This window comes from Erpetoichthys calabaricus, chromosome 1 (assembly GCF_900747795.2).
Source record: "Erpetoichthys calabaricus chromosome 1, fErpCal1.3, whole genome shotgun sequence".
NCBI lineage: Eukaryota > Metazoa > Chordata > Cladistia > Polypteriformes > Polypteridae > Erpetoichthys > Erpetoichthys calabaricus.
In genome coordinates this window covers 104932816-104954925 of record NC_041394.2, presented here as the reverse complement: position 1 = coordinate 104954925, position 22110 = coordinate 104932816, and the positions used below count along the sequence as shown (strand labels likewise).

Here is a 22110-nt window from a genome sequence, read left to right as displayed (position 1 = left end):
CTGTGTTTTGAGTCATTGTCTTATTGGAATATCCAGCCCCTGCGTAACTTCAACTTTGTGACTGATGCTTGAACATTATCCTGAAGAATTTGTTGATATTGGGTTGAATTCATCCGACCCTCGACTTTAACAAGGGCCCCAGTCCCTGAACTAGCCACACAGTATGATGGAACCTCCACCAAATTTGACAGTAGGTAGCAGGTGTTTTTCTTGGAATGCGGTGTTCTTCTTCCGCCATGCAAACCACTTTTTGTTATGACCAAATAACTCAATTTTTGTCTCATCAGTCCAAAGCATTTTGTTCCAAAATGAATCTGGCTTGTCTAAATGAGCATTTGCATACAACAAGTGACTCTGTTTGTGGCGAGATAGTCAGCAGCTTAAAATTTTTTGGAATTGCAATCACTGTGGAACTGATTTACACACAACACACCCTAGCAACTTTCAAGAAGGCTCACAAATACCTTTACTTCCTCAGATGTCCCAGCCTAAATGTCTTCTATGATTGCACAGTGGAGCTCATACTCATTGACTGGAATACATCCAGAAATGTCACAAGCTCAGCTCAGGAATGCAAAACACTAAAGAAGGCAGAGGCACAGAATATTACTGAAACACATCTGACTTCTGTTCAGGACATATATAACATTCACTGCCTTAGAAATGTAAACTACATTATTGAAGGCGTTAGACATACTGCACTCTCTTTCCTGCTGAAAGGATCATTAGCACTCACACCAATAGACTAACAGAGACATTTTATATCCAATGGTCATAAGGTTACTCAGCAGCCAACAGAGAGAGATACATGTTTATAGTATGTCTAGTATATAGTTTACATATATGTTAGATTAAGTGTATTTTGTTGCATTCATTGCCTTTATGGTCTGTTGTTTGTACTGTACTACAGTCAGGAGTGTAAGGGAGACAAATAAGAACTTCCTTATAGTATGTATACTTGACAATTAACATGAACTTAAGTGTTGCCCTGAGTGCAGAAAGAAACAGATATAGAACAAGTTGGCCAACATGACAACTTGCACTGGCAAGCAAATAGTTTCATAGCTTGCTATTGACTGTAAATGATCTGCTATTTTTAAAGCCATGACTCAAGAGGGTTCAACTGAGCTTGAAAAAAGTAAGTGGCAGAAATCATTTGAGGTTGCATCATTTGCATAACCCACTAAAAGTATCAAAAGATAAAAATTAAACATAGATGCTACTTACAGAATATTTTGATATCCATCCATTCATTATCCAACCCGCTACCTCCTAACCACAGGGCCATGGGGGTCTGCTGGAGCCAATCTCAGCCAACACAGGGTGCAAGGCAGGAAACAAACCCCGGGCAGGGCGCCAGCCCACCGCAGGAATATTTTGATATTTGTGGTTTAAATAGGTCTAATGGAGATGAGAAAGATTCAGTTTGCCGTTGTCACATTCAGGTTTGGCTTGTTGATTTCTGCTCATTGTTGCCAGAGTGAGCCCTGCCTCCCTACACTCCTATAATTGAAAATAAATGAGGTAATCAATCAACAAAATATAAAGAAACTTTACTTCCTTATTAAAACGTGGCCATTCTAAAGTCTGAGTAGATTACAGTTCAGTATTAGATAGATAGATACTTTATTAATCCCAAGGGGAAATTCACATACTCCAGCAGCAGCATACTGATAAAGAAAAAATAGATAGCAAGCCCCTCATTCTCAAGACCTTGTATCTTAAATTTGCATATGTTTACAAAAATATTTAGCACAGAGAAACTCCAGTAACTATTTTATAGGAACTACACATCAATCACTACTTTATTTATCCCTGTTCCCCTCCCTTACTCTCATGATAAACCCAAAATCAGAAATGCCCCAATTCTGAAGTAAATGTAGTCAGCTTATTAACAGTTATATTAATTATACACTGCGCAGAATGTTCTGTAATTTATTTTATAAAATAATCAGTATATTCATTAATGCATCTACTTGTCAAACTTAATAAATCTAATGTGAGGGTCAATTTAAGAGTTTTTTAACCATTTGCATTTAGAAATTTTGCTTTGTAATGTAACATTTTTGTGTTTGTGCCCTAAGTCCTCCCTGCGTGAAGTTTGCATGTTCTCCTCATGTGAGCCAGGTGGGTTGGTGATGCTAAATTGTCCCTAGTGTGTGTTTAGTGTGTTGGCATGAATGTGTTTGCCCTGCGATGGACTGGTATCCTGCCTATGGGTTTTCTTGCCTAATGCCCTAGGCGGGCTAGGATAGGCCCTGGTCTGGTTTAAGCAGGTTAGAAAATGACATAACATTTTTGTTAAAATGTGAAACATTTACAAGGTTGAAAATCTCATGTCCTCTACAGGTTATGAAAGAATTATATTTTGATATGTGTGCGAGTTTTATCCTTTATATAAGATATATTCAGTTCAGTTTTTGGCATTCTCCAAATGGCAAGTGTATGCATATTATAGTATATTAAAAATAAGAGTGCTCAGTGACAATTTTTTACTTCCACAGTATATAGCTTTTTGGGAGATTTTTCATGTCTTCTTAGAGAGTCAAGGCCAGGGGCTGTTCAAAATCAGGGCCTGTTAAAGCCCATTGAAGCATTCCTTGTGTGATTTTGGGCTATACAAGAAATTAATTCTTGTTGTTGTTGATATAGTTTTCATGTTAAACATAGGATCTTCAAGATACTGGGGCTGGAAAATAAATGGATGGATTGTTAGATGTAGATATTTATGTCAGAAACCAGCATAATTTGTTATTTTTATTTCATTATCACAATTACAATATTAACTAAACATAGACCAAATACTATGTTTAACTAAGGATTTTTTAAAAAAGAACATTAGATAAGCCTCACAGTTAGAAGACCTGGGTTTGCTTCCCGGGTCCTCCCTGCGTGGAGTTTGCATGTTCTCCCCTTGTCTGTATGGGTTTCCTCCGGGTGCTCCGGTTTCCTCCCATGGTCCAAAGACATGCAGGTTAGATGCATTGGTGATCCTAAACTGTCCCAAGTGTGTGCTTGGTGTGTGGGTGTGTGTGTGTATGTGTGTGTGCCCTGCCCGGGGTTTGTTCCTGCCTTGTGCCCTGTGCTGGCTGGGATTGGCTCCAGCAGACCCCCGTGACCCTGTGTTGGGATTTAGTGAGTTGGAAAATGACTGACTGACTGGCTGACATTAGATAAAGTGTCAAATGGAAACTTCAACTCTGAAATTAGCAAGAAGAAACAAAATACCAATTAGACAATAAAAATAAATGTCATTTGTTACAATAATTCTAATGTAATAACTGTTAAATGAAGGAAGAATGTACAGTTTTAACCAAAAATGCCTCTTTTAATGGATGTGGAATTGTACTAGAAATTTACCACTGAACATTTCATCATTCTGATTTCATTTAGTAAATTAAATTAAAAGTAAGGTATGATGATACTGGTGTTTCTCAAATGCCACAGACAGCATGCAGAAGCTGCAATCCAGGAGCCTGCTGCTATTTTATTTGTGTTAAATGACCCTAATTAGTCTGCAAATTTCCACACATCAGCAATCATTACTAATTCTGGCCAGACTAAGCTCAGGTAGGTATGCTAACGTTTAAAAAGTAATGTCAGCAAAGACAGGAAGAGTTCCAACAATGAATAAAAATATTACTGAAAAAAGAGAAAAGAGCTGTAGGCAGTCCACTAGGTATTTTAGTCATCCTATTGTGGCTAGAGTGTCAATGAGAAATCTCCAAACAAATCTAGCCATTACTATGATAAAGTTTCGAATCAGCAAATTCTCAAAAAAAATGAATCTTTGGTACCTTATTAAAAAAGGATATGAAAACAAATAAAGTATGCAGTACATACCCAGGGAAAGATAATCAGAAAACAATCCAAGTTAGGAAAACAGTCTGAAAGGGAAAAAAAATGTGTTTTTAATGGGCACAAAACATGCACATACTGTAACATTCTCAAACATGCTTGAACAGATACACATTTTATCAATTAACCCAACACATGTTTCTCTGGGGAATCACATTTTCCTTGTGTCTATCTGAGATACAAGCCTCCAGCTTTCCTCCCACATCCCCAAAGTCATCCTGGTTAGGTTGCCTGGCAGATCTCAATTGAGCCTTCTATGACTAAGTGTTGGAGTGTGTGTGCATGACATGCAAAGGCCTAGCATGTTTGTTTCTCTCCCTGTGTCCACTGAAATCCCAATCATAAGAAAAATCAGTATATCGGTTTTATAGCCTGCTAACATCAAGTATAAAATACAAGAGAATTTAGCACTTAATGAACATCCTCGGTTATCACACTACAGTAAAACTATCAAGCTGATGTGGGAATAATGTTGCAGCCAGTGTGATTCCTACAAGAACTACTTTAGTTGATATCTACAGTATTAGGTATGTGTATGTGGTCTGCCACATTTTGTTTAAGCATCTGGCACTAAGATCTCACTCTGGGTTTATTTTCTCACTGATGCACACTCAAGATTTGGTATATAATCCGGTAAGTCGGCTTTCAAAAGGGTTGGCAAAAATTTTATTTAGGAATTAAATTGGGAATGTGAGAACTAGACAGTTAAAATAAAGAAAGTCACAAAATGAGTTGTCTAGAAACAGAACTCAACTAAGTATAATAAAAGATAATGTTCACACTTAAAACATTCACCTTGAATTTGACAACAATGGACACATTTTTTGTAAAGCCAGCCACGTGAACAGTTTATATTATTAAATAAAAGTAAGTCCCAATTATCTTTTCAATTTTGAAGTAAAAAATTACCTTATGTCAAAATGCTTAATAAACAATTTTGGAAAAAGAACTAACTTGTCAGGCTCTAGCAGTTGTAATAGGGTTAACACACTTCTTCTTCAAGAGTCACACTGCTAGATTATTTTTAATATTTAAATCCTCTAATTTTATACATACATTTGTGTGTCTCAGCTCAACATGTAGTACTGTATATTAAGCACAAAATCTTAGAGATTCATGGTTAGTGGAGCTGTTAAAACAGAATACAGTACCTTTATCCCATTCCTTCTATTTTTAAAATCAAACTAACATTCATTACTATAACAACTAAAATACTGCCAAACATGGTGAAAGCAAACAACACATATTTGGATGGTTAATGAGCTTAGGAACATTATTTAGGCATTCCTAACATTAATCTTATCTACCAGTAAAAATGAACCTTTGGAGGCAAAGGAGTCTTTTGTAGACTGTTTCATGATAGTTTAAACTATCGTTTCGCATGATTAAAATACAATCTGCACATATTTAAATGGTATGATAGTGAATGAGATGCAGCATCTAGTTGTGAGTAGTTATTGTAGTCCAACTCAGTGGCAAATTATGGATTAGTACACCGGTATAATTACAAGTTGAACATCCCTAATCTGGATTTCTAAAATCTGAAATGGTCCAAAATGATAAACTGAAGCTGCTATTGTTCAGTTATGACAATTCTTTAGGAGATAAGATAAGGTTGAACGAATTGGTAGTTATGTTCATGAAAATATGAAATGTAAAATATGCATTCTACATAAACAATGTGTCTCACAATGAAATGGTTTGCCGTTAAGTGTGTTGATAATGATTTGCTTCTGTTATGCCATATAGTGATGCAAAAGTTAAAATGACAGAGACATTGTAGCAGGCAGAAGCAATGCACATTACAATGTACAAATTCACCATTAAGCTTCAGTTACTATGTGCTTCTGAGATCCTGAATGGATAACAGCTATTTTAGCGTTTTATTTTCTTAAAGCATCAAATCTACTGCTCAGTTTCTTTTGCTCTCACCCTGAAACCCCATCGGATGACATACATGAACTGGAAGAATTGAGGGCAGGTGTTTTAGGAAGATGTAAATATTCTAAAATCCAGAAATATCCAAAATTCAATATAATGTACTTCTGATGCCAGACATTTCTGATTAGGGATGCTCAACCTGTAATAGCAATGCATGATCAGTTATGTGCAGCGGCTTGAAAGCAACAGAATGAAGGTTATTTTAAAGGAATTTTGAAACAATAATAATCTTAAATCGACAAGTTCAACTTAATAATACACATTTTATTCACAAAGGTAGTCTCAACGCTGTGAGTATTCTAAAAAAAGAAGGAATGATTTGGAAAACTAAAGTGTTACTAACCAGCTATTGTTTCCTCTATAGACTGATATCACAAATGGAAATATCACAAACCTGGCAAAGTTACAAACCTCACTTGAAAAGTGTGCTGTTATTAAAACAGCTTTTAAAACATCTGTGTAAATTAAAATATTTTGAATTATTTTATTAATTTACATGGTAATGACATAATGGTGTTTGAAATTAATAAATGTTTAAAATAGTGAATACATTTAGTATGTGCACATGATTAGATAAATCAGGTAGTCCATGATGATCATATATTGTGAATTTCCCCTTGGGATTAATAAAGTATCTATCTATCTATCTATCTATCTATCTATCTATCTATCTATCTATCTATCTATCTATCTATCTATCTATCTATCTATCTATCTATTGGTTGTAAATCCTACAATGAAATGCTCCAAAGCTAATAAAATTTCAGATATTTGTTATTACCCTGCAGGGAAATTCCCCTTTCAGCCTCACATGAAATCCAAAGTCTGCTATGTATATTTTTTGTAAATTAAAAGTATAGAAATTGTAGGAATTCGAATTTTTATTCCATATTAAGCTACATTATTGTTTATGCATACATAAGAAAAATTTAAAAGAAACAGAAACAAATTTGCAATATCTTGTTAACCACCACCCCACTTTATGATATTTTAGAGGGATGGCTTTACATATTAACAAATACCACATTTAGTTTTACCTGACAAGAAGTCAATATTTTACAATTTAAGACTGATAAAAAGGAGGTAGTTCAAAAAATTTCTGGGGGTGGCAAACCAAGAAAAAAGGTTGATAATCCCTATTGTAGACCTAACCTCCAGTGACTCCATGAACCATCAGTACTCTTGAAATTAGATCCTAAACAATATCTCCGTTATTGTCTCAACCAAAGCTGCTGATATTTGTTTCTGGTAAAGCACTGGATGCTCTGAGAAGCTAATAGAGCCATATAAACCACAAAAAAGCACTATATATAAAATTTACAAGCTAAATAAATTAACATAGAATTTGAAAATATTTCCAAGACAAAAAAGTAATCATTATACATTGATTTTCACCACCAAATACACACATTAATAGAAAATAATCTACATGAAATGGTTCCAGGCATACAGGCTAGGGAAATGAGGGATTAGCAAAACATTGTTAGTAAAGATGTTGCTAGTAACCAGTGTGCTCTAATGACTAATTGATGGGAGTAACTAATAAGTGTTGGGCTTTGTGAATAGAATCAAATTTATTTTTCCTTATTGGTTGGAAATGTAGAAAACGTACATGTACTGAAACATACTTATATTTTTAGTTGCCTTGAGCATACAGTATAGCATTTACTAGGCCTACTTCATAACATGTTTATTGGTGACATTCTACTTCCAAGGACTGCTTATATAAAGTAGTTGGCTGTTCTAAAAATATGGACAAGCAAGTCCGTCTGCTTTGACTTTCAACTGGATAATCATGTAGTAAAATTGATAGATGCATTTTTGTATTTTAGAGATGTTATGCAGGAGTTCATAATCATAGAAATATGCCAATGCCTGCACCGGCTTTGAGAGATTAAGCAACTATGGTGAGGCTTTCAGCATAGCTGAAGACCTTGATCTGAGAAGTAGATTGATTAGTGAAACAAGAAAAGTACAAGGAGAGCGCAGGAGGCAGCCAGGAGGAAGGCAAATAATATGGGTCAGCTGTAAAGTTACTTATCTTCACAGTTGTGCATCTTCTTACTCAAAAAATCCATTATTGATTGACCAGGATTAATGGTTATGTCCACTCTTTAAAATATTTTATGAATTAAATAATTTCAAAGTCACTATAAAGTCAATGAAAAACGCATAGATGATGGGTTTCTCCAGGTGTGTAGCATATGATAGACTACAAAATTAACTGTGCTGTTATATATTAGCTGTATAAGAAAACCAGAATTCATCTACTTGTAAGGGTAGAAGTATTTTTAAGGACACTGTAGGCAAACAGTCAACACCATTCATAATCAGGGGATTGTGATATGTTTGATAATATGTCAAGTCTGATTTATCTGGGACACCATCTTCGATCTTTCTTGTTTTTGATTTATTTTATAGTTATAAAAGTAACATCATTTTGGCATCATTTTAGATTTCCACCTGACGGTCACCATTGTGTACTTGATTTTCTTGGCCACAGCCATATTACACTCAGCACCTTTCATAATCAGAGTGTTGTGATTTATTTTTTTGATATTTTGTCAAATCTGATTCATTTGGCACACTATCTCTGATCTTTCTTATTATTGATTTATTTTATTGTTATAAAAGTAATGTCATTTTGCACCATTTTAGATTTCCATCTGACAGGCACCATTGTGCACAGGATTTTTTTGGCCACAGCCATATTGTGTATGGCAACGATTTCTGTTGCTACCACGTCATAGCCAGCATCAAGACTTGTTACATCATAAAGGCCTGTTTATACTTCATGGCTGCCACGCATTCCCAGCGTTCATTTGATGTGTCTTCTGAGCACGTCCTCAGAAATTAACGCAACGCGTGAAACTTGGGGGGTGGGGCGCAGTGTAATAAAAGTAGGAATGTGACATCAGAGTCTCTATTTACTATCTACATGTGACAGAAAGCCGTTTTGAGGATCCTCTGGGAAAAATGTGCGTGCTTCGATGTTTCATGAATGGTTTGATGTGGTGAAGCAAAATGCCAAAATACAAAAATTTTTTCACCTTCACAACAGCATCAGAATGTCCATCCATCCATCCATTGTCTTCCGCTTATCCGAGGTCGGGTCGCGGGGGCAGCAGCTTGAGCAGAGATGCCCAGACTTCCCTCTCCCCGGCCACTTCTTCTAGCTCTTCTGGGAGTATCCCATGGCGTTCCCAGGCCAGCAGAGAGACATAGTCCCTCCAGCGTGTCCTGGGCCTCCTCCCGGTTAGACGTGCCTGGAACACCTCACCAGGGAGGCGTCCAGGAGGCATCCTGATCAGATGCCCGAGCCACCTCATCTGACTCCTCTCGATGCGGAGGAGCAGCGGCTCTACTCTGAGCCCCTCCCGGAATGACTGAGCTTCTCACCCTATCTTTAAGGGAAAGCCCAGACACCCTGCGGAGGAAACTCATTTCAGCCGCTTGTATTCGTGATCTCGTTCTTTCGGTCACTACCCATAGCTCATGACCATAGGTGAGGGTAGGAACATAGATCGACCGGTAAATTGAGAGCTTCGCCTTGCGGCTCAGCTCCTTTTTCACCACGACAGACCGATGCAGAGCCTGCATTACTGCGGATGCCGCACCGATCCGCCTGTCGATCTCACGCTTCATTTTTTCCTCACTCGTGAACAAAACCCCGAGATACTTGAACTCCTCTACTTGGGGCAGGATCTCGCTACCAACCCTGAGAGGGCACTCCACCCTTTTCCGGCTGAGGACCATGGTCTCAGATTTGGAGGTGCTGATTCTCATCCCAGCCGCTTCACACTCGGCTGCGAACCGATCCAGAGAGAGCTGAAGATCACGGCCTGATGAAGCAAACAGGACAACATCATCTGCAAAAAGCAGTGACCCAATCCTGAGCCCACCAAACTGGACCCCCTCAGCGCCCTGGCTGCGCCTAGAAATTCTGTCCATAAAAGTTATGAACAGAATCGGTGACAAAGGGCAGCCCTGGCGGAGTCCAACTCTCACTGGAAACGGGTTCGACTTACTGCCGGCAATGCGGGCCAAGCTCTGGCACCGATCGTACAGGGACCGAACAGCCCTTATCAGGGGGGCCGGTACCCCATACTCTCGGTGTACCCCCCACAGGATTCCCCGAGGGACACGGTCGAATGCCCTTTCCAAGTCCACAAAACACATGTAGACTGGTTGGGCAAACTCCCATGCACCATCCAGGACCCTGCTAAGGGTATAGAGCTGGTCCACTGTTCCGCGACCAGGACGAAAACCACACTGTTCCTCCTGAATCCGAGGCTCGACTATCCGACGGACCCTCCTCTCCAGGACCCCTGAGTAGACTTTTCCAGGGAGGCTGAGGAGTGTGATCTCTCTGTAGTTGGAACATACCCTCCGGTCCCCTTTCTTAAAGAGGGGGACCACCACCCCGGTCTGCCAATCCAGAGGCACTGTCCCTGATGTCCATGCGATGTTGCAGAGGCGTGTCAACCAAGACAGTCCTACAACATCCACAGCCTTGAGGAACTCCGGGCGTATCTCATCCACCCCCAAGGCCCTGCCACCAAGGAGTTTTTTGACCACCTTGGTGACCTCAGTCCCAGAGATGGGGGAGCCCACCTCTGAGTCCCCAGGCTCTGCTTCCTCATTGGAAGGCATGTTAGTGGGATTGAGGAGGTCTTCGAAGTACTCCCCCCACCGACCCACAACGTCCCGAGTCGAGGTCAGCAGCGCACCATCCCCACCATATACAGTGTTGACACTGCACTGCTTCCCCTTCCTGAGACGCCGGATGGTGGACCAGAATCTCCTCCAGAGTCCAGAGTCCAAACTGTGCGTCGAGGTGAGTCCAACTATATCTAGCCGGAACCTCTCAACTTCGCACACTAGCTCAGGCTCCTTCCCCTTCAGAAAGGTGACATTCCACGTCCCAAGAGCCAGCTTCTGTAGCCAAGGATCGGACCGCCAAGGTCCCCGCCTTCGGCCACCACCCAACTCACACTGCACCCGACCTCCTTGGCCCCTCCCATAGGTGGTGAGCCCATGGGAAGGGGGACCCACGTTGCCTCTTCGGGCTGTGCCCGGCCGAGCCCCATGGCTGCAGGCCCGGCCACCAGGCGCTTGCCATCGAGCCCCACCTCCAGGCCTGGCTCCAGAGGGGGGCCCCGGTGACCCGCGTCCGGGCAAGGGAAAACGCCGTCCAAAGTTGTCTTTCATCATAGGAGGTTTGTTTAACCGCTCTTTGTCTCATCCCTCACCTAGGACCAGTTTGCCTTGGGTGGCCCTACCAGGGGCATAAAGCCCCGGACAACAGAGCTCCTAGGATCCTTGGGACACGCAAACCCCTCCACCACGATAAGGTGGCGGTTAAAGGAGGGGGCATCAGAATGTACGGTAGTGTATTTGAGCCAAAGAAAAAAAAAAAATTAAGGACACAGTGAAAAAAGTGTCAGGCACAGTAATGATTATGAAGCTGGAAATTGGAGGTGTGATGATGAATGTTGTTAGTGCATATGCACCGCAAGTTGGGTGTGCAATGGATGAGAAAGAAGATTTTTGGAGTGAGTTGGATGAAGTGATGAACAGTGTACCCATGGGACAGAAAGTGGTGATTAGAGTGGATTTCAATGGGCATGTTGGTGAAGGGAACAGAGGAGACGAGGAGGTGATGGGTAGGTATGGTGTTACGGAGGTCAGAGGATAGTGGATTTTGCCAAAAGGATGGACATGGCTGTGGTGAATACGTATTTTAAGAAGAGGGAGGAACATAGGGTTACATACAAGAGAGGAGGAAGATGCACATAGGTAGATTACATCCTATGCAGAAGAGTTGATCTGAAGGAGATTGAAGACTGCAAAGTGGTGGCAGGGGAAAGTGTAGTTAAGCAGCATAGGATGGTGGTCTGTAGGTTGACGTTGGAGATCAAGAAGAGGAAAAGAGTGAGGGCAGAGCCAAGGATCAAATGGTGGAAATTGAAAAAGGTAGACTGCAAGGTTAAGTTTAGGGAGGAGGTGAGACAGGCACTGGGTGGCTGTGAAGAGTTACCAGACAGCTGCGAAACTACAGCAGATGTAGTAAGGGTGGCAGCAAGAAGGGTGCTTGGCGTGACATCTGGAAAGAGGAAGGAGGAAATGGAAACCTGGTGGCAGAATGAGGAAATATAGGAGAGTATACAGAGGAAGAGGATGGCAAAGAAGAAATGGGATAGTCACAGAGATGTAGAAAGTACACAAGAGTACAAGGAGATAAGGTGCAAGGTGAAGAGAGAGGTGGTGAAGGCTAAAGAAAAAGCGTATGAGTTATATGAGAGGTTGGATACTAAGGAGGGAGAAAAGGACCTGTACTGATTGGCTAGACAGAGGGAGCGAGCTGGGAAAGATGTGCAGCAGGTTAGGGTGATAAAGGATAAAGATGGAAACATACTCACAAGTGAGGAGAGTGTGTTGAGCAGATGGAAAGAGTACTTTGAGAGGCTGATGAATGAAGAGATCGAGAGAGAGAAGAGGTTGGATGATGTGGAGACAGTGAATCAGGAAGTGCAATGGATTAGCAAGGAGGAAGTATTAGAAGAGGATGAAGAATGGAAAGGCTGTTGGTCCAGATGACATACCTTTGGAAGAATGGAGGTGTTTAGGAGAGATGGCAGTGGAGTTTTTAACCAGATTGTTTAATGGAAAGTGAGAGGATGCCTGAGGAGTGGAGAAGAAGTGTACTGGTGCTGATATTTAAGAATAAGGGGGATGTGCAGGACTGCAGTAACTACAGGGAAATAAAATTGATGAGCCACAGCATGAAGTTATGGGAAAGAGTTGTGGAAGCTAGGTTAAGAAGTGAGGTGATGATTAGTGAGCAGCAGTATGGTTTCATGCCAAGAAAGAGCACCACAGATGAAATGTTTGCTCTGAGGATGTTGATGGAGAAGTTTAGAGAAGGCCAGAAGGAGTTATATTGCGTCTTTGTGGATCTGGAGAAAGCATATGACAGGCTGCCTCGAGAGGAGCTGTGGTATTGTATGAGGAAGTTGGGAGTGGCAGAGAAGTATGTAAGAGTTGTACAGGATATGTACAAGGGAAGTGTGACTGTGGTGAGGTCTGTGGTAGGAGTGATGGATGCATTCAAGTTGGAGGTGGGATTACATCAGGGATCAGCTCTGAGCTCTTTCTTATTTGCAATGGTGAGGGACAGGTTGACAGATGAGATTAGACAGGAGTCCCCATGGACTATGATGTTTGCTGATGACATTGTGATCTGTAGCGATAGTATGGAGCAGGTTGAGGAGACCCTGGAGAGGTGGAGATATGCTCTAGAGAGGAGAGGAATGAAGGTCAGTAGGAACAAGACAGAATACATGTGTGTAAATGAGAGGGAGGTCAGTGGAATGGTGCAGGGAGTAGAGTTGGTGAAGGTGGATGAGTTTAAATACTTGGGATCAGCAGTACAGAGTAATGGGGATTGTGGAAGAGAGGTGAAAAAGAGAGTGCAGGTAGGGTGGAATGAATGGAGAAGAGTGTCAGGAGTAATTTGTGACAGACGGGTATCAGCAAGAGTGAAAGGGAAGGTCTACAGGATGGTAATGAGACCAGCTATGTTATATGGGTTGGAGACAGTGGTTCGACCAAAAAGCAGGAGCCAGAGTACTGGAGGTGGCAGAGTTAAAGATGCTAAGATTTGCACTGGGTGTGACGAGGATGGATAGGATTAGAAACGAGTACATTAGAGGGTCAGCTCAAGTTGGACGGTTGGGAGACAAAGTCAGAGAGGCAAGATTGCGTTGGTTTGGACATGTGCAGAGGAGAGATGCTGGGTATATTGGGAGAAGGATGCTAAGGATAGAGCTGCCAGGGAAGAGGAAAAGAGGAAGGCCTAAGCGAAGATTTATGGATCTGGTGAGAGAGGACATGCAGGTGATGGGTGTAACAGAACAAGATGCAGAGGACAGAAAGATATGGAAGAAGATGATCTACTGTGGCAACCCCTAACGGGAGCAGCCGAAAGAAGAAGAAGATTACAGGACAGTGCAGTGGCACAGCGGTAGTGCTACTACCTTGCAGTAAGGAGACCAGAGTTCACATCCTATGTCTGTGGGGGTTTCTCCAGGTGTTCCTGTTTCTTCCCACAGTCCAAAGACATGCAGGTTAGGTGAACTAGCGATCCTAAATTGGCCCTAGTGTGTCAGTGGGGTGTCTGTGTGTGTGTTCACCTTACAATGGACTGGCGCCCAGTCCAGGGTTTGTTCTCACCCTGTGCTAGTTGGGATAGGCTCCAGTAGACCCCCATGACCCAGTTCAGGACTAAGTGTTTAGAAAATGACTGACAAGCTCAGTACACAGAGAAGTGAAAGCAGCATGCCCAAGTTTGATGAAGCATGTAGTTTTGGATGATTTCTTCCAACAGCAATTATAATAGTTACTTCAAAACACTGAAATTTACCTGTAATGTAAGGAGGTGTTAATGATGTTTCTGAACACTAAAATCAGTTGACCAGCACAATTGCAAAACATGGAAGGGGAATGCTAATCCAACCTGCTTCCTCTTTATTAGTTTGTTTTTATTTATTTTTTTTTTAAATATTTTGCAGCTTCTCTTCATGTATGGAGAATTGTGGATGTGAAAGCAGGTGGATGGAGACATGTATCCATGCATAACACTCATTGAGCATATAGGCTAATATGGAATCACTTGTTTCACTATTTTTTCTTTTAGCTTTCAAGATTGCACAGCTCCATTAATACTTATGTGACTGATTTTGTCCATTATTCCCATTGATGTACGAACTGGTTATTTTTTTTCTCTGCATATATGAGATTTTAAAGAACAAAGGCTTGCTATTACTACAAAATTCATGGTTTTAATGAAAATAACATCTGTGTATCAAAGACTCAGTATTCTCATCAATGTACTTGCATGTTACCTTTAAGCTTCTCCAAATAGTGCATTCAAAACAACCTTTAAGGACATAAACACCCCATATTTTAAGCATTTAAACCAGGCTGATTTTAGAAAATCGTTTTTTTGATCTTGTTTATACTTTTGAATAAAATAAGTATATACACTTATGATTATCTGACATGAACTTTCTGCAAACTGCATAAACTGACATAATTGACTTGTAAGAGTGACTCAAGTTTTCATCTTTTCTTGTAGGGTATGTTATTCATAGTTAGGAGATTCTGAAAGAAACTGTAATGGTAAAGGTCCCATAATATTTTATCATGGAATCTGGATGATATAGCTTTAGTTTACAGATATATAAAGTGACAGTCACAGATAGTATTAATAGTATTCATTCTTTACAGGAATCTTAAGTGAAAAATACATGTAAAAAGCTGAAATTTGGAGAAGTATTATTTATAACATACTGAGGAACTGCACACCATTGCTGTTTCATCTCATAATGGATGCTTTTGTCTTTTTATTTAAAAGAAAATGTAATTAAACCATAATCCCAGTGAAAAGAAAATTTTGGAAAGCCAAACTTGGAAACATTTCGGTCCAGGTAAGTCTACCTAACAGAGAAGGCAGAACATCTGTTGAAATCCCTCTTGGTTTGGATCAAAAACAGAAAGTCATTTATTTTATTTGTGAGAGACTGGACATTCGATAGTACGGAGTAGGCAGTGAAGGAGGAGTAAATCAAAAACAGAGGTTCATTCATTTTATTTCTGAGAGACTGGATATTCGATAGTAGTAAGGAAGGCTGGGGAGGCCAGTAAGGCCATCTTGTGTAGCTGGAGAGCAGACAAGTATTTAGATTGCATTTTGGATCATCTATACATGTTTTTATTTAATTATCTGATTTTATGGAGCCAACATACTGAGGCTGATTCCATGGTACTGTACATCAACTTTTATTGTTAATCAAGTCTTTGATACATTCAGTTCATTATTACTTTCAAAGACCCTTCAAAGTAAGAATGTATAATTAACCAGAATAATCTTTTTTGTTATTTTGAATTGTAATTTTGTTGGACTTTGTGAAGAGCTTATCAATATAAGGTAATTGGTATTCATAGTTAAATAATAAACTTAAGACACAAACCACACTAACTTTACAAGAATAATTTGATAATGTGCTGCAAACCTCTGCCTATTGGCCTATGCGATGGCAACAGGCATAAGGTAAGTTCCAACCTGAAAATGGTATAGCAGTCCATTACAGAACATACAGTATTAATGCACACGTCCACTCCACATTTCATGACAGCGCACTGTCTATTTCATCTGTTTCTAAATTATTTTTTTGGTTGATAATTACATGATTCGTTTGGTCTTTGAGTACTACTTAAAGTTGTTCTCCTGCGAAAACAGAATCACATTTGTAGCCAGTGAAAAGAAATTAACCCTATGTGGATATGCTGTGTACATGAGTGTACCCTTTGATACTGTGGTGCCCCATGTTTTGGAGAGGGCTTCACTGATGGTCATTAAATCAGGTATTTAATTCTGAATAAATATGATATTAAAGCAATGCTTCTGATGGAAAACTACAAATAGAAAAGAAAAATACATTTTTGTTGTGGAAAATTAGTAATTAACATTGAAAAATTCCTGCCATTAATTATCTGTTGTCAATTTTTATCATTTAAGAATAAAATTCAGTACAAAGCACTTATTTATCAACAAACAAAAATTTAAAAAATAAATTTGCAAGTCATATTCAGCAGTTTTACTTAACCAAAATATTTTTTTAAAAATGTAAAATGACTAAAATCTATACAAACACAGTTATATTTTCAGTGAACGCTGGCATATTCAAAATTTTCCAAGTTTCTTCATGGGTCAGTGTAATTTTTCTCAACTCTGACTACATGCAGGTTTGCACCTTACTGGATTTATATATCCGGTGCAGTTCATTTTTTATGGTTGAAAAGGGGGAGTTCTTTTATCAGAAACAGAAGAGCATGTTGCCAATGTGTCACATATTCCATATAAAATGACAGCATGTTCAGTGCTAAAAGTTTAAACAACTTTCTAGTAGCCCAGTGCAGCTTATCACCGAACAGCACACAGCTTTCTGTTTTGAGTGTTTTTTAAGTTTTGCTCTACACTGTATTATGTCCAAGGAAATGTTAATACTCAATTTCAAGTTCAAACACTATGTGATTTTTCTTCTAAATTCAAATTGATCTATGACATGCTGACCAACTTTACAGATCATAATGAAATCCATATGTAATACATGAACAGTGGAAGAGGCTTAATGACCTCCAGATTGTACTTTCTATATTTTCCCAATCACTCTATGATACTCTGGTTTTTAAAGACATTTTCTAACTTGTGGGCATACACTATATGAGCTATAAAACCTTAACACAAGAAAAGTCCTCATACTAAGTGATAAAATATTTATGTACTTTGACCCATGATGTTAGGATTGTGATGCTTACATTGCAAGAAATTTTCTAAATGCACCTTTAACAACATCTTGTTCAGACTGAATCACACATAGTAGCATGTTGTATATGTTAATTTTTCTCAACAATTTTTACATTGCCAGTGAGTGTATACTGTCTGACTTCAGCATTTCTTGAACATGTTGCCACTGCTCACATTTATGATATGTCAGAATTATTTTCTGGGGAATTTAACAGGTTTTCCAGAGACCAGATAATAACTGGCAATTGACTCTCTGATGCGTGAGCATTATTATGTACAGATCCTCACTTAATATATAAAAGTTTCACACCAGTCTTGACATATTTTCCTTGACAGACAGATTTGCACTGGTGGGAAATTATTAGGCAGCTTCAAGATCAGAGCAGTAAGGGACACCTGCAAATGTGATACTTCTGCTTCCCATTCAAAATAAGTCAAATATTCAAATGTTACTGAACAAATACGTTATACCTTATATTACTGAAAGTTAGTTATATGTATGTACAACCACAACATGAGGGCAATATAGTATATTAAATGCCATGTTTCAAATTGTTAGAAGAGATTATAAACATCCCCTGCTCTGAGAACAAAATGGATTTCTCAAACAAGGAACTTTCTTCTTTACTGTTTCTTTCTCTATAATCCCAATTACCATCACATACTGTATATGAGCTGTACTAGCCTATTTACTGTATGTCACAACTAAAGATTCACGTTTCAAATTTATTTTCATATGGTAATCTAGATTTATTTTCAGTTAAAATAAAATAAGGACAAAATGTGTTACTTCTTAGAATCAATAAATCTTAATTGACTAATATACAATATAATACACTTTAGAAATGTTATAAATGAAATTAGAGCAGTCTATTAAGCACATTTGGTTTGCTAATTTTTTCCAGTATACTAATACCCAGAATAACACTAAACAAAATTAAGGTATCACTAATAGAGTGCTTACTTATAATATTTATAAAAGCTTATTTATAATATATCACACAAATGATGTGTGATTTTGCCTTTTCTCACAACGAAGAAAATAAAGCATAAATAAAGTGACAATAACAGCAACACTGTTGTCACTTTTAGTTTACCTCTAAAAATGTTATCTCCTATATGGAGGAGTGGATCTTCCCTAACTCAAAGGACCACCAATACATTGTGCTTCCTCTCTTTCTTTCTCTATGGTCGTGTCAGAATCTTACTTTTGACAATATTCCTTTGCAATACCTACTGACTACTGACAACAACACCTCAGCCTTTAAGTAATGTTGACCCTGATTTTGCTTTGGTGATACCAAGCATGGGGCATGACCTAGTGTCTTTGTGAGTTTGTAATGTCATGGTTGGTCATCTCATTTAGGAGTGAACCACATTCTCTAATATTGTCCAAACTTAGTAGGAATTGTAGTAGTAGTATTGTCACATGTGTTTAGGTAGAGAGAAAAACAGTTTCTCCAACAAGTTTTTTTACTTGGTTCTGATTTATGTATGTTTCTTTCTGACTTTGAGATTAGCTTTACCCAGTTGTTTTGGTGGCCATCCTTTGTATTTTCAATTCTGCTCAGGGCTGGCTACTCTTCTTTAAGGCCTCCTTGAACTGCTACATCGTTGAAATATAAGTATAGCATTTCCTAAACTCTTTCTGAACCAACAATCTTTACCCTGCTTTCTTTGCATATACTTGTACAAGTTGGCCAAAATGTTTTGCAACCAATTTCCTAGTCTACCTGGCATTAATTTTGTCCCTGTATTGAGGTTCAGGTACCTGCTGGGTTACTTGGTCTCTAATGCCCTAGGGCAACATTATATTTCTCTCCCCAGTCTATAACTCTCTCTTCTGCAATGGAATCCCAGCCACTTGTTTGACGAGTGCATCGCACACACGAACATGGAGAACTTGCTCCCCATCTGTTCTCACACTGTCATACTGAGTTATTTACTCCCTTATAGCCATGGCAGGTGTCTCTCAGTCTCTATTTTCTAAAGATGGTTTGTGTGGGATTTTTCCCACTCTTTACCATCCCGACACAATTTCCTGCCAGTGAGACATGTATTGACACCCCAATATACCAACTAAATACTTTTTAAAAGCCATCAGAGTTCCTGTTTCAGCTATATTACTCAGTAGATTCCCATAGGTTTCGTGGAAGAGCTATCTGGCTTCTATCTTGAATGCAGTTTTTCTTAATTTGCACATGTGTCCTTGGGTATGTGATTCACTTCTTAAATAAATGTATTCAGTTAAATCAACAACAACATTTACAATGTTTAAAGATTGGGATTTTGTCTTCAGGTAGTCTCTGTTCAAGCTCAAAAGGATTACACTGTTCAACCCATCAGAGGAAGATTTCCCTTTTATCCAGTGATATACTTGGTAGCTTTTGTGAGCTCAGAAGTAGTGATGCTATATCTGTTTTGAAAAGCTGAGACTAGTTTGCATATATAATACAACTAATACATTATACAGTCTGAGCATGATGTACCTTAGATTATTTTCCGTCTGTGAGCCTCAGCATGCTTCTCACCAATAGTTTTGTAAACAAAGAACATTTACATTTACTTTAATTTTTTGCTTGGCAGATGCATTTAACCAAAGCGATTTACAAAAGATGTAAACATAATCGAGTAACAATAGACTAGGGCCTGTACTCCTTTCATAAACAGTATCCCTATTGTGATAGAATTATCATGATTAATGATTATATGTTTAGAATATATTTAATTTATTAGTGTATATGCATATATAAACAAATAATTATATCACACTTTCAGACATCTCTTGGGGCTGCTTAATTGACTCAGTTGTATTCTAGTTATTCAGCAAGAGTTTCTAACCTCATCAGCCCCTTAGTTTAATGTGCTTTTGTTAATTCATTGACAATCTGTCTTCTAGTTCTGCTGCTTGTTACTTTACCATACTTCAGCACATCTGTTAGGCTCAATAAAGCATACCAGGAGCTGTTCTCTTTGACCATTTTCTACAAGTCTATTATTGAGAGTATTATGACCTTCTCTGTCATGCTTTGGTATGGTAATATCTCTGTGGACAAGAAGCAGATAGAGAGAGGGGTGTGTGCTCTTTCTAAAATCATTGGTTGTCTTCCCCACACTGGATATTTATTCCAGTACTTAAAACTGAAACATAAAGCCATTAAGATATTTTTCTACCCTCTGTTTATTCTCTTTTCCTAATCTCTAACAAGTTAACTAAGACCAGATTTCATTATATCATTTACCCACAATCTCTAAAATGTAATGAACTTTACATATTGACATTCTGAGTCTTATGCAATAATCTGATGAATAAACCTAAAGGTGTTTTTGTTAAACTGGATGCTGGAAGGGTCTTGAGGAAGGTTGACTACTCTTACCCATATGGTGTATGTTTGCATTAATGACTTATTTGTATGAGCTTTGCCAAATCAGTCTTCACGCAGCCAGTGTTGTTACGACAATAAAGCAAAGCATCCATCCATCCATTATCCAACCTGCTATATCCTAACTACAGGGTCACGGGGGTCTACTGGAGCCAATCCCAGCGCGCAAAGCAGGAAACAAACTCCGGGCAGGGTGCCAGCTCACCACAGGGCACACACACAACAAGCACACATTAGGGACAATTTAGAATCGCCAATGCACCTAACCTGCATGTCTTTGGACTGTGGGAGGAAATCAGAGTACTCGGAGAAAACCCACGCAGACACGAGGAGAACATGCAAACTCCACGCCGGGAGGACCCGGGAAGCAAACCCGGGTGTCCTAACTGCGAGGCAGCAGCACTACCCACTGTGCCACTGTGCCGCCCTATAACAAAGCATACATTACAAAAACATCTGCTGAAGAAAGAAAAAAATATAATAATAACAGCATTAGGAAAACATCACATATTACAGTTTCATCCATCCATCCATCTTCCTAAACTACTTATCCAGGGCAGGGCCACTGGTCAGCTGGGGCCTATCTCAGGAATGGTTGGGTGCAAGGCAGGATCAAAATCTAGATGCTTGTCCATCACAGTATTACAGATTCATTCATTTAAATCTCTATTCACAAAACAATTTTGGATATTAGGATTGAATTTCCTTTCATTTTTTGTGTTGGAACATATTTATTTCATTATCCCATACTTTATTTTTACAAGACCACATAGAAAACATTAGTTTTTGAAAAAATCAAATTCTCTTTTTGTCAGAAAGCTCTCAAACTTCAAGCTCAATAGTACTTTGAAATATTCATATTTTATGAAGACTCATGCCAATGACAAATAAGTCATGCAAGGATGAAATCTACTGAGACCAAGATTGAAGAAAACAATCAAAAAATAATACTGTATTTAAAAATATACTGGATAAACAACTGAAATTCAATTATGGTTATATTAGCAAAATTAGTGAAAAATCTCAAATATTCACTACTGACAAATGTAACCAGGCCTACAGTTAATCCAATTCTTCCAGATTGACCTGCTATAAATTCTGTTTGTTCACTACTTAAACGCTTTCTTCCTGCTCTTTTTGTCTGCTCTTAACAAAGTAAAGATAAAGTAGCAAAGTAGTAGTTTTATATGCCAAATTTCATATACAATGCTCATTCGTCTTAGCACAATGGGCATCTTTAATTGCAGAATCATGTCTTATATTGTATAGCTCTTAAACTGATATGCTAAACTTTACTCCTTTTTTACTAGACCATTAGAATTCTTTTTGTTGGCTGACCCCACCTGTGCACAGTAGGCTCAATTCAAATGTGATTCTGTTGCAAATGTCACTCACAATTTTGATTAAAGCTCCTATTCTTTACAAACACGTGTAAAATGAGCCTTTGTTCTCACCAAATGAATTTTCAGGAATGCACTATTCATTAATAATGTTATCCAATCCTGTTTAAATGTAGAAATATACACCTAGAGCATATGAAAAAACAAAGGTATTTCA

General features: G+C 38.8%; 1 long non-coding RNA gene across 2 annotated transcripts in view; it reads right to left on the bottom strand.

Moving 5' to 3' along the window:
- Window positions 1-1286: 1286 nt before the first annotated feature.
- The window catches only part of LOC114654236 (uncharacterized), a 99991-nt gene continuing 79167 nt past the window's right edge, over window positions 1287-22110 (bottom strand). The window contains exon 4 of one of the 2 annotated variants that reach the window (XR_007935537.1): window positions 1287-1503. This is a non-coding gene — a long non-coding RNA (uncharacterized LOC114654236). Of the gene's footprint in view, window positions 1504-3139; window positions 3888-22110 lie in introns of those variants that run through there. The other variant, XR_003716674.2, reaches the window with a different exon arrangement.